This window comes from Tachypleus tridentatus, chromosome 1, assembly GCF_004210375.1.
Source record: "Tachypleus tridentatus isolate NWPU-2018 chromosome 1, ASM421037v1, whole genome shotgun sequence".
Classification (NCBI taxonomy): Eukaryota; Metazoa; Arthropoda; class Merostomata; order Xiphosura; family Limulidae; genus Tachypleus; species Tachypleus tridentatus.
In genome coordinates this window covers 112,681,788-112,694,607 of record NC_134825.1, presented here as the reverse complement: position 1 = coordinate 112,694,607, position 12,820 = coordinate 112,681,788, and positions in this window count along the sequence as shown.

The window sequence follows — 12,820 nt, the reverse complement described above, 5'->3', positions numbered from 1 at the left end:
TATTATTATATATGATGTAAATACAATCGGATGTTCCTTCTTTATTTTTTATTATATATGATGATGTAGATACAATCGGATGTTCCTTCTTTATTTTATTATTATATATGATGTAAATACAATCGGATGTTCCTTCTTTATTTTATTATTATATATGATGTAAATACAATCGGATGTTCTTCTTTATTTTATTATTATTATGATGTTATTATGTTCCTTCTTTTATATTATATATATGATGTAGATACAATCGGATGTTCCTTCTTTATTTTATTATTATATATGATGTAGATACAATCGGATGTTCCTTCTTTATTTTATTATTATATATGATGTAGATACAATCGGATGTTCCTTCTTTATTTTATTATTATATATGATGTAGATACAATCGGATGTTCCTTCTTTATTTTATTATTATATATGATGTAGATACAATCGGATGTTCCTTCTTTATTTTATTATTATATATGATGTAAATACAATCGGATGTTCCTTCTTTATTTTATTATTATATATGATGTAGATACAATCGGATGTTCCTTCTTTATTTTATTATTATATATGATGTAGATACAATCGGATGTTCCTTCTTTATTTTATTATTATATATGATGTAAATACAATCGGATGTTCCTTCTTTATTTTATTATTATATATGATGTAGATACAATCGGATGTTCCTTCTTTATTTTATTATTATATATGATGTAGATACAATCGGATGTTCTTCTTTATTTTATTATTATATATGATGTAAATACAATCGGATGTTCCTTCTTTATTTTATTATTATATATGATGTAAATACAATCGGATGTTCCTTCTTTATTTTATTATTATATATGATGTAGATACAATCGGATGTTCCTTCTTTATTTTATTATTATATATGATGTAGATACAATCGGATGTTTCCTTCTTTATTTTATTATTATATATGATGTAGATACAATCGGATGTTCCTTCTTTATTTTATTATTATATATGATGTAAATACAATCGGATGTTCCTTCTTTATTTTATTATTATATATGATGTAGATTTATTTTATTATTATATATGATGTAGATACAATCGGATGTTCCTTCTTTATTTTATTATTATATATGATGTAAATACAATCGGATGTTCCTTCTTTATTTTATTATTATATATGATGTAAATACAATCGGATGTTCCTTCTTTATTTTATTATTATATATGATGTAAATACAATCGGATGTTCCTTCTTTATTTTATTATTATATATGATGTAGATACAATCGGATGTTCCTTCTTTATTTTATTATTATATATGATGTAGATACAATCGGATGTTCCTTCTTTATTTTATTATTATATATGATGTAGATACAATCGGATGTTCCTTCTTTATTTTATTATTATATATGATGTAGATACAATCGGATGTTCCTTCTTTATTTTATTATTATATATGATGTAGATACAATCGGATGTTCCTTCTTTATTTTATTATTATATATGATGTAGATACAATCGGATGTTCCTTCTTTATTTTATTATTATATATGATGTAGATACAATCGGATGTTCCTTCTTTATTTTATTATTATATATGATGTAGATACAATCGGATGTTTCTTCTTTATTTTATTATTATATATGATGTAGATACAATCGGATGTTCCTTCTTTATTTTATTATTATATATGATGTAAATACAATCGGATGTTCCTTCTTTATTTTATTATTATATATGATGTAGATACAATCGGATGTTCCTTCTTTATTTTATTATTATATATGATGTAGATACAATCGGATGTTCCTTCTTTATTTTATTTTATTATTATATATGATGTAAATACAATCGGATGTTCCTTCTTTATTTTATTATTATATATGATGTAGATACAATCGGATGTTCCTTCTTTATTTTATTATTATATATGATGTAGATACAATCGGATGTTCCTTCTTTATTTTATTATTATATATGATGTAGATACAATCGGATGTTCCTTCTTTATTTTATTATTATATATGATGTAAATACAATCGGATGTTCCTTCTTTATTTTTTATTATTATATATGATGTATGATACAATCGGATGTTCCTTCTTTATTTTATTATTATATATGATGTAGATACAATCGGATGTTCCTTCTTTATTTTATTATTATATATGATGTAAATACAATCGGATGTTCCTTCTTTATTTTATTATTATATATGATGTAGATACAATCGGATGTTCCTTCTTTATTTTATTATTATATATGATGTAGATACAATCGGATGTTCCTTCTTTATTTTATTATTATATATGATGTAGATACAATCGGATGTTCCTTTTTATTTTATTATTATATATGATGTAAATACAATCGGATGTTTCTTCTTTATTTTATTATTATATATGATGTAGATACAATCGGATGTTCCTTCTTTATTTTATTATTATATATGATGTAGATACAATCGGATGTTCCTTCTTTATTTTATTATTATATATGATGTAGATACAATCGGATGTTCCTTCTTTATTTTATTATTATATATGATGTAGATACAATCGGATGTTCCTTCTTTATTTTATTATATATATATGATGTGATGATACAATCGGATGTTCCTTCTTTATTTTATTATTATATATGATGTAAATACAATCGGATGTTCCTTCTTTATTTTATTATTATATATGATGTAGATACAATCGGATGTTCCTTCTTTATTTTATTATTATATATGATGTAAATACAATCGGATGTTCCTTCTTTATTTTATTATTATATATGATGTAGATACAATCGGATGTTCCTTCTTTATTTTATTATTATATATGATGTAGATACAATCGGATGTTCCTTCTTTATTTTATTATTATATATGATGTAGATACAATCGGATGTTCCTTCTTTATTTTATTATTATATATGATGTAGATACAATCGGATGTTCCTTCTTTATTTTATTATTATATATGATGTAGATACAATCGGATGTTCCTTCTTTATTTTATTATTATATATGATGTAGATACAATCGGATGTTCCTTCTTTATTTTATTATTATATATGATGTAAATACAATCGGATGTTCCTTCTTTATTTTATTATTATATATGATGTAGATACAATCGGATGTTCCTTCTTTATTTTATTATTATATATGATGTAGATACAATCGGATGTTCCTTCTTTATTTTATTATTATATATGATGTAAATACAATCGGATGTTCCTTCTTTATTTTATTATTATATATGATGTAGATACAATCGGATGTTCCTTCTTTATTTTATTATTATATATGATGTAAATACAATCGGATGTTCCTTCTTTATTTTATTATTATATATGATGTAGATACAATCGGATGTTCCTTCTTTATTTTATTATTATATATGATGTAGATACAATCGGATGTTCCTTCTTTATTTTATTATTATATATGATGTAGATACAATCGGATGTTCCTTCTTTATTTTATTATTATATATGATGTAGATACAATCGGATGTTCCTTCTTTATTTTATTATTATATATGATGTAGATACAATCGGATGTTCCTTCTTTATTTTATTATTATATATGATGTAGATACAATCGGATGTTCCTTCTTTATTTTATTATTATATATGATGTAGATACAATCGGATGTTCCTTCTTTATTTTATTATTATATATGATGTAAATACAATCGGATGTTCCTTCTTTATTTTATTATTATATATGATGTAAATACAATCGGATGTTCCTTCTTTATTTTATTATTATATATGATGTAGATACAATCGGATGTTCCTTCTTTATTTTATTATTATATATGATGTAGATACAATCGGATGTTCCTTCTTTATTTTATTATTATATATGATGTAAATACAATCGGATGTTCCTTCTTTATTTTATTATTATATATGATGTAAATACAATCGGATGTTCCTTCTTTATTTTATTATTATATATGATGTAAATACAATCGGATGTTCCTTCTTTATTTTATTATTATATATGATGTAGATACAATCGGATGTTCCTTCTTTATTTTATTATTATATATGATGTAGATACAATCGGATGTTCCTTCTTTATTTTATTATTATATATGATGTAGATACAATCGGATGTTCCTTCTTTATTTTATTATTATATATGATGTAGATACAATCGGATGTTTCTTCTTTATTTTATTATTATATATGATGTAGATACAATCGGATGTTCCTTCTTTATTTTATTATTATATATGATGTAGATACAATCGGATGTTCCTTCTTTATTTTATTATTATATATGATGTAGATACAATCGGATGTTCCTTCTTTATTTTATTATTATATATGATGTAAATACAATCGGATGTTCCTTCTTTATTTTATTATTATATATGATGTAGATACAATCGGATGTTCCTTCTTTATTTTATTATTATATATGATGTAGATACAATCGGATGTTCCTTCTTTATTTTATTATTATATATGATGTAGATACAATCGGATGTTCCTTCTTTATTTTATTATTATATATGATGTAGATACAATCGGATGTTCCTTCTTTATTTTATTATTATATATGATGTAGATACAATCGGATGTTCCTTCTTTATTTTATTATTATATATGATGTAGATACAATCGGATGTTCCTTCTTATTTTATTATTATATATGATGTAGATACAATCGGATGTTCCTTCTTTATTTTATTATTATATATGATGTAGATACAATCGGATGTTCCTTCTTTATTTTATTATATATATATGATGTAGATACAATCGGATGTTCCTTCTTTATTTTATTATTATATATGATGTAGATACAATCGGATGTTCCTTCTTTATTTTATTATTATATATGATGTAGATACAATCGGATGTTCCTTCTTTATTTTATTATTATATATGATGGATACAATGATGTTCCTTCTTTATTTTATTATTATATATGATGTAGATACAATCGGATGTTCCTTCTTTATTTTATTATTATATATGATGTAAATACAATCGGATGTTCCTTCTTTATTTTATTATTATATATGATGTAAATACAATCGGATGTTCCTTCTTTATTTTATTATTATATATGATGTAAATACAATCGGATGTTTCTTCTTTATTTTATTATTATATATGATGTAGATACAATCGGATGTTCCTTCTTTATTTTATTATTATATATGATGTAGATACAATCGGATGTTCCTTCTTTATTTTATTATTATATATGATGTAGATACAATCGGATGTTCCTTCTTTATTTTATTATTATATATGATGTAAATACAATCGGATGTTCCTTCTTTATTTTATTATTATATATGATGAAGATACAATCGGATGTTCCTTCTTTATTTTATTATTATATATGATGTAGATACAATCGGATGTTCCTTCTTTATTTTATTATTATATATGATGTAGATACAATCGGATGTTCCTTCTTTATTTTATTATTATATATGATGTAGATACAATCGGATGTTTCTTCTTTATTTTATTATTATATATGATGTAGATACAATCGGATGTTCCTTCTTTATTTTATTATTATATATGATGTAAATACAATCGGATGTTCCTTCTTTATTTTATTATTATATATGATGTAGATACAATCGGATGTTCCTTCTTTATTTTATTATTATATATGATGTAGATACAATCGGATGTTCCTTCTTTATTTTATTATTATATATGATGTAGATACAATCGGATGTTCCTTCTTTATTTTATTATTATATATGATGTAGATACAATCGGATGTTCCTTCTTTATTTTATTATTATATATGATGTAGATACAATCGGATGTTCCTTCTTTATTTTATTATTATATATGATGTAAATACAATCGGATGTTCCTTCTTTATTTTATTATTATATATGATGTAGATACAATCGGATGTTCCTTCTTTATTTTATTATTATATATGATGTAAATACAATCGGATGTTCCTTCTTTATTTTATTATTATATATGATGTAGATACAATATGATGTTACTTCTTTATTTTATTATTATATATGATGTAGATACAATCGGATGTTCCTTCTTTATTTTATTATTATATATGATGTAGATACAATCGGATGTTCCTTCTTTATTTTATTATTATATATGATGTAGATACAATCGGATGTTCCTTCTTTATTTTATTATTATATATGATGTAGATACAATCGGATGTTCCTTCTTTATTTTATTATTATATATGATGTAAATACAATCGGATGTTCCTTCTTTATTTTATTATTATATATGATGTAGATACAATCGGATGTTCCTTCTTTATTTTATTATTATATATGATGTAGATACAATCGGATGTTCCTTCTTTATTTTATTATTATATATGATGTAAATACAATCGGATGTTCCTTCTTTATTTTATTATTATATATGATGTAAATACAATCGGATGTTCCTTCTTTATTTTATTATTATATATGATGTAGATACAATCGGATGTTCCTTCTTTATTTTATTATTATATATGATGTAGATACAATCGGATGTTCCTTCTTTATTTTATTATTATATATGATGTAGATACAATCGGATGTTCCTTCTTTATTTTATTATTATATATGATGTAGATACAATCGGATGTTCCTTCTTTATTTTATTATTATATATGATGTAAATACAATCGGATGTTCCTTCTTTATTTTATTATTATATATGATGTAGATACAATCGGATGTTCCTTCTTTATTTTATTATTATATATGATGTAGATACAATCGGATGTTTCTTCTTTATTTTATTATTATATATGATGTAGATACAATCGGATGTTCCTTCTTTATTTTATTATTATATATGATGTAGATACAATGATGTTCCTTCTTTATTTTATTATTATATATGATGTAGATACAATCGGATGTTCCTTCTTTATTTTATTATTATATATGATGTAGATACAATCGGATGTTCCTTCTTTATTTTATTATTATATATGATGTAGATACAATCGGATGTTCCTTCTTTATTTTATTATTATATATGATGTAGATACAATCGGATGTTCCTTCTTTATTTTATTATTATATATGATGTAGATACAATCGGATGTTCCTTCTTTATTTTATTATTATATATGATGTAGATACAATCGGATGTTCCTTCTTTATTTTATTATTATATATGATGTAGATACAATCGGATGTTCCTTCTTTATTTTATTATTATATATGATGTAAATACAATCGGATGTTCCTTCTTTATTTTATTATTATATATGATGTAGATACAATCGGATGTTTTCTTCTTTATTATTATTATTATATATGATGTAGATACAATCGGATGTTCCTTCTTTATTTTATTATTATATATGATGTAGATACAATCGGATGTTCCTTCTTTATTTTATTATTATATATGATGTAGATACAATCGGATGTTCCTTCTTTATTTTATTATTATATATGATGTAGATACAATCGGATGTTCCTTCTTTATTTTATTATTATATATGATGTAGATACAATCGGATGTTCCTTCTTTATTTTATTATTATATATGATGTAAATACAATCGGATGTTCCTTCTTTATTTTATTATTATATATGATGTAGATACAATCGGATGTTCCTTCTTTATTTTATTATTATATATGATGTAGATACAATCGGATGTTCCTTCTTTATTTTATTATTATATATGATGTAAATACAATCGGATGTTCCTTCTTTATTTTATTATTATATATGATATATACAATCGGATGTTCCTTCTTTATTTTATTATTATATATGATGTAGATACAATCGGATGTTCCTTCTTTATTTTATTATTATATATGATGTAGATACAATCGGATGTTCCTTCTTTATTTTATTATTATATATGATGTAGATACAATCGGATGTTCCTTCTTTATTTTATTATTATATATGATGTAGATACAATCGGATGTTCCTTCTTTATTTTATTATTATATATGATGTAGATACAATCGGATGTTCCTTCTTTATTTTATTATTATATATGATGTAGATACAATTGGATGTTGTTTCTTCTTTATTTTATTATTATATATGATGTAGATACAATCGGATGTTCCTTCTTTATTTTATTATTATATATGATGTAAATACAATCGGATGTTTCTTCTTTATTTTATTATTATATATATGATGTAAATACAATCGGATGTTCCTTCTTTATTTTATTATTATATATGATGTAGATACAATCGGATGTTCCTTCTTTATTTTATTATTATATATGATGTAGATACAATCGGATGTTCCTTCTTTATTTTATTATTATATATGATGTAGATACAATCGGATGTTCCTTCTTTATTTTATTATTATATATGATGTAGATACAATCGGATGTTCCTTCTTTATTTTATTATTATATATGATGTAGATACAATCGGATGTTCCTTCTTTATTTTATTATTATATATGATGTAGATACAATCGGATGTTCCTTCTTTATTTTATTATTATATATGATGTAGATACAATCGGATGTTCCTTCTTTATTTTATTATTATATATGATGTAGATACAATATGATGTTCCTTCTTTATTTTATTATTATATATGATGTAGATACAATCGGATGTTCCTTCTTTATTTTATTATTATATATGATGTAGATACAATCGGATGTTCCTTCTTTATTTTATTATTATATATGATGTAGATACAATCGGATGTTCCTTCTTTATTTTATTATTATATATGATGTAAGATACAATCCTTCTTTATTTTATTATTATATATGATGTAGATACAATCGGATGTTCCTTCTTTATTTTATTATTATATATGATGTAGATACAATCGGATGTTCCTTCTTTATTTTATTATTATATATGATGTAGATACAATCGGATGTTCCTTCTTTATTTTTTATTATTATATATGATGTAGATACAATCGGATGTTCCTTCTTTATTTTATTATTATATATGATGTAAATACAATCGGATGTTCCTTCTTTATTTTATTATTATATATGATGTAAATACAATCGGATGTTCCTTCTTTATTTTATTATTATATATGATGTAAATACAATCGGATGTTCCTTTCTTTATTTTATTTTTATATATTATATATGATGTAGATACAATCGGATGTTCCTTCTTTATTTTATTATTATATATGATGTGATACAATCGGATGTTCCTTCTTTATTTTATTATTATATATGATGTAGATACAATCGGATGTTTCTTCTTTATTTTATTATTATATATGATGTAGATACAATCGGATGTTCCTTCTTTATTTTATTATTATATATGATGTAGATACAATCGGATGTTCCTTCTTTATTTTATTATTATATATGATGTAGATACAATCGGATGTTCCTTCTTTATTTTATTATTATATATGATGTAGATACAATCGGATGTTCCTTCTTTATTTTATTATTATATATGATGTAGATACAATCGGATGTTTCTTCTTTATTTTATTATTATATATGATGTAGATACAATCGGATGTTCCTTCTTTATTTTATTATTATATATGATGTAAATACAATCGGATGTTCCTTCTTTATTTTATTATTATATATGATGTAGATACAATCGGATGTTCCTTCTTTATTTTATTATTATATATGATGTAAATACAATCGGATGTTCCTTCTTTATTTTATTATTATATATGATGTAGATACAATCGGATGTTCCTTCTTTATTTTATTATTATATATGATGTAGATACAATCGGATGTTCCTTCTTTATTTTATTATTATATATGATGTAGATACAATCGGATGTTCCTTCTTTATTTTATTATTATATATGATGTAGATACAATCGGATGTTCCTTCTTTATTTTATTATTATATATGATGTAGATACAATCGGATGTTCCTTCTTTATTTTATTATTATATATGATGTAGATACAATCGGATGTTCCTTCTTTATTTTATTATTATATATGATGTAGATACAATCGGATGTTCCTTCTTTATTTTATTATTATATATGATGTAAATACAATCGGATGTTTCTTCTTTATTTTATTATTATATATGATGTAAATACAATCGGATGTTCCTTCTTTATTTTATTATTATATATGATGTAGATACAATCGGATGTTCCTTCTTTATTTTATTATTATATATGATGTAGATACAATCGGATGTTCCTTCTTTATTTTATTATTATATATGATGTAGATACAATCGGATGTTCCTTCTTTATTTTATTATTATATATGATGTAAATACAATCGGATGTTCCTTCTTTATTTTATTATTATATATGATGTAGATACAATCGGATGTTCCTTCTTTATTTTATTATTATATATGATGTAGATACAATCGGATGTTCCTTCTTTATTTTATTATTATATATGATGTAAATACAATCGGATGTTCCTTCTTTATTTTATTATTATATATGATGTAAATACAATCGGATGTTCCTTCTTTATTTTATTATTATATATGATGTAGATACAATCGGATGTTCCTTATTTTATTTTATTATTATATATGATGTAGATACAATCGGATGTTCCTTCTTTATTTTATTATTATATATGATGTAGATACAATCGGATGTTCCTTCTTTATTTTATTATTATATATGATGTAGATACAATCGGATGTTCCTTCTTTATTTTATTATTATATATGATGTAGATACAATCGGATGTTTCCTTCTTTATTTTATTATTATATATGATGTAATTATACAATGATGGATGTTCCTTCTTTATTTTATTATTATATATGATGTAGATACAATCGGATGTTCCTTCTTTATTTTATTATTATATATGATGTAGATACAATCGGATGTTCCTTCTTTATTTTATTATTATATATGATGTAGATACAATCGGATGTTCCTTCTTTATTTTATTATTATATATGATGTAGATACAATCGGATGTTCCTTCTTTATTTTATTATTATATATGATGTAGATACAATCGGATGTTCCTTCTTTATTTTATTATTATATATGATGTAAATACAATCGGATGTTCCTTCTTTATTTTATTATTATATATGATGTAGATACAATCGGATGTTCCTTCTTTATTTTATTATTATATATGATGTAGATACAATCGGATGTTCCTTCTTTATTTTATTATTATATATGATGTAGATACAATCGGATGTTCCTTCTTTATTTTATTATTATATATGATGTAAATACAATCGGATGTTCCTTCTTTATTTTATTATTATATATGATGTAGATACAATCGGATGTTCCTTCTTTATTTTATTATTATATATGATGTAGATACAATCGGATGTTCCTTCTTTATTTTATTATTATATATGATGTAGATACAATCGGATGTTCCTTCTTTATTTTATTATTATATATGATGTAGATACAATCGGATGTTCCTTCTTTATTTTATTATTATATATGATGTAGATACAATCGGATGTTCCTTCTTTATTTTATTATTATATATGATGTAGATACAATCGGATGTTCCTTCTTTATTTTATTATTATATATGATGTAGATACAATCGGATGTTCCTTCTTTATTTTATTATTATATATGATGTAAATACAATCGGATGTTCCTTCTTTATTTTATTATTATATATGATGTAGATACAATCGGATGTTCCTTCTTTATTTTATTATTATATATGATGTAAATACAATCGGATGTTCCTTCTTTATTTTATTATTATATATGATGTAAATACAATCGGATGTTCCTTCTTTATTTTATTATTATATATGATGTAAATACAATCGGATGTTCCTTCTTTATTTTATTATTATATATGATGTAGATACAATCGGATGTTCCTTCTTTATTTTATTATTATATATGATGTAGATACAATCGGATGTTCCTTCTTTTTTTTATTATTATTATATATGATGTAAATACAATCGGATGTTCCTTCTTTATTTTATTATTATATATGATGTAGATACAATCGGATGTTCCTTCTTTATTTTATTATTATATATGATGTAAATACAATCGGATGTTCCTTCTTTATTTTATTATTATATATGATGTAGATACAATCGGATGTTCCTTCTTTATTTTATTATTATATATGATGTAGATACAATATGATGTTCCTTCTTTATTTTATTATTATATATGATGTAGATACAATCGGATGTTCCTTCTTTATTTTATTATTATATATGATGTAGATACAATCGGATGTTCCTTCTTTATTTTATTATTATATATGATGTAGATACAATCGGATGTTCCTTCTTTATTTTATTTATTATATATGATGTAGATACAATCGGATGTTCCTTCTTTATTTTATTATTATATATGATGTAAATACAATCGGATGTTCCTTCTTTATTTTATTATTATATATGATGTAGATACAATCGGATGTTCCTTCTTTATTTTATTATTATATATGATGTAGATACAATCGGATGTTCCTTCTTTATTTTATTATTATATATGATGTAGATACAATCGGATGTTCCTTCTTTATTTTATTATTATATATGATGTAAATACAATCGGATGTTCCTTCTTTATTTTATTATTATATATGATGTAGATACAATCGGATGTTCCTTCTTTATTTTATTATTATATATGATGTAAATACAATCGGATGTTCCTTCTTTATTTTATTATTATATATGATGTAGATACAATCGGATGTTCCTTCTTTATTTTATTATTATATATGATGTAGATACAATCGGATGTTCCTTTTTTATTTTATTTATATATGATGTAGATACAATCGGATGTTCCTTCTTTATTTTATTATTATATATGATGATACAATCGGATGTTCCTTCTTTATTTTATTATTATATATGATGTAGATACAATCGGATGTTTCTTCTTTATTTTAT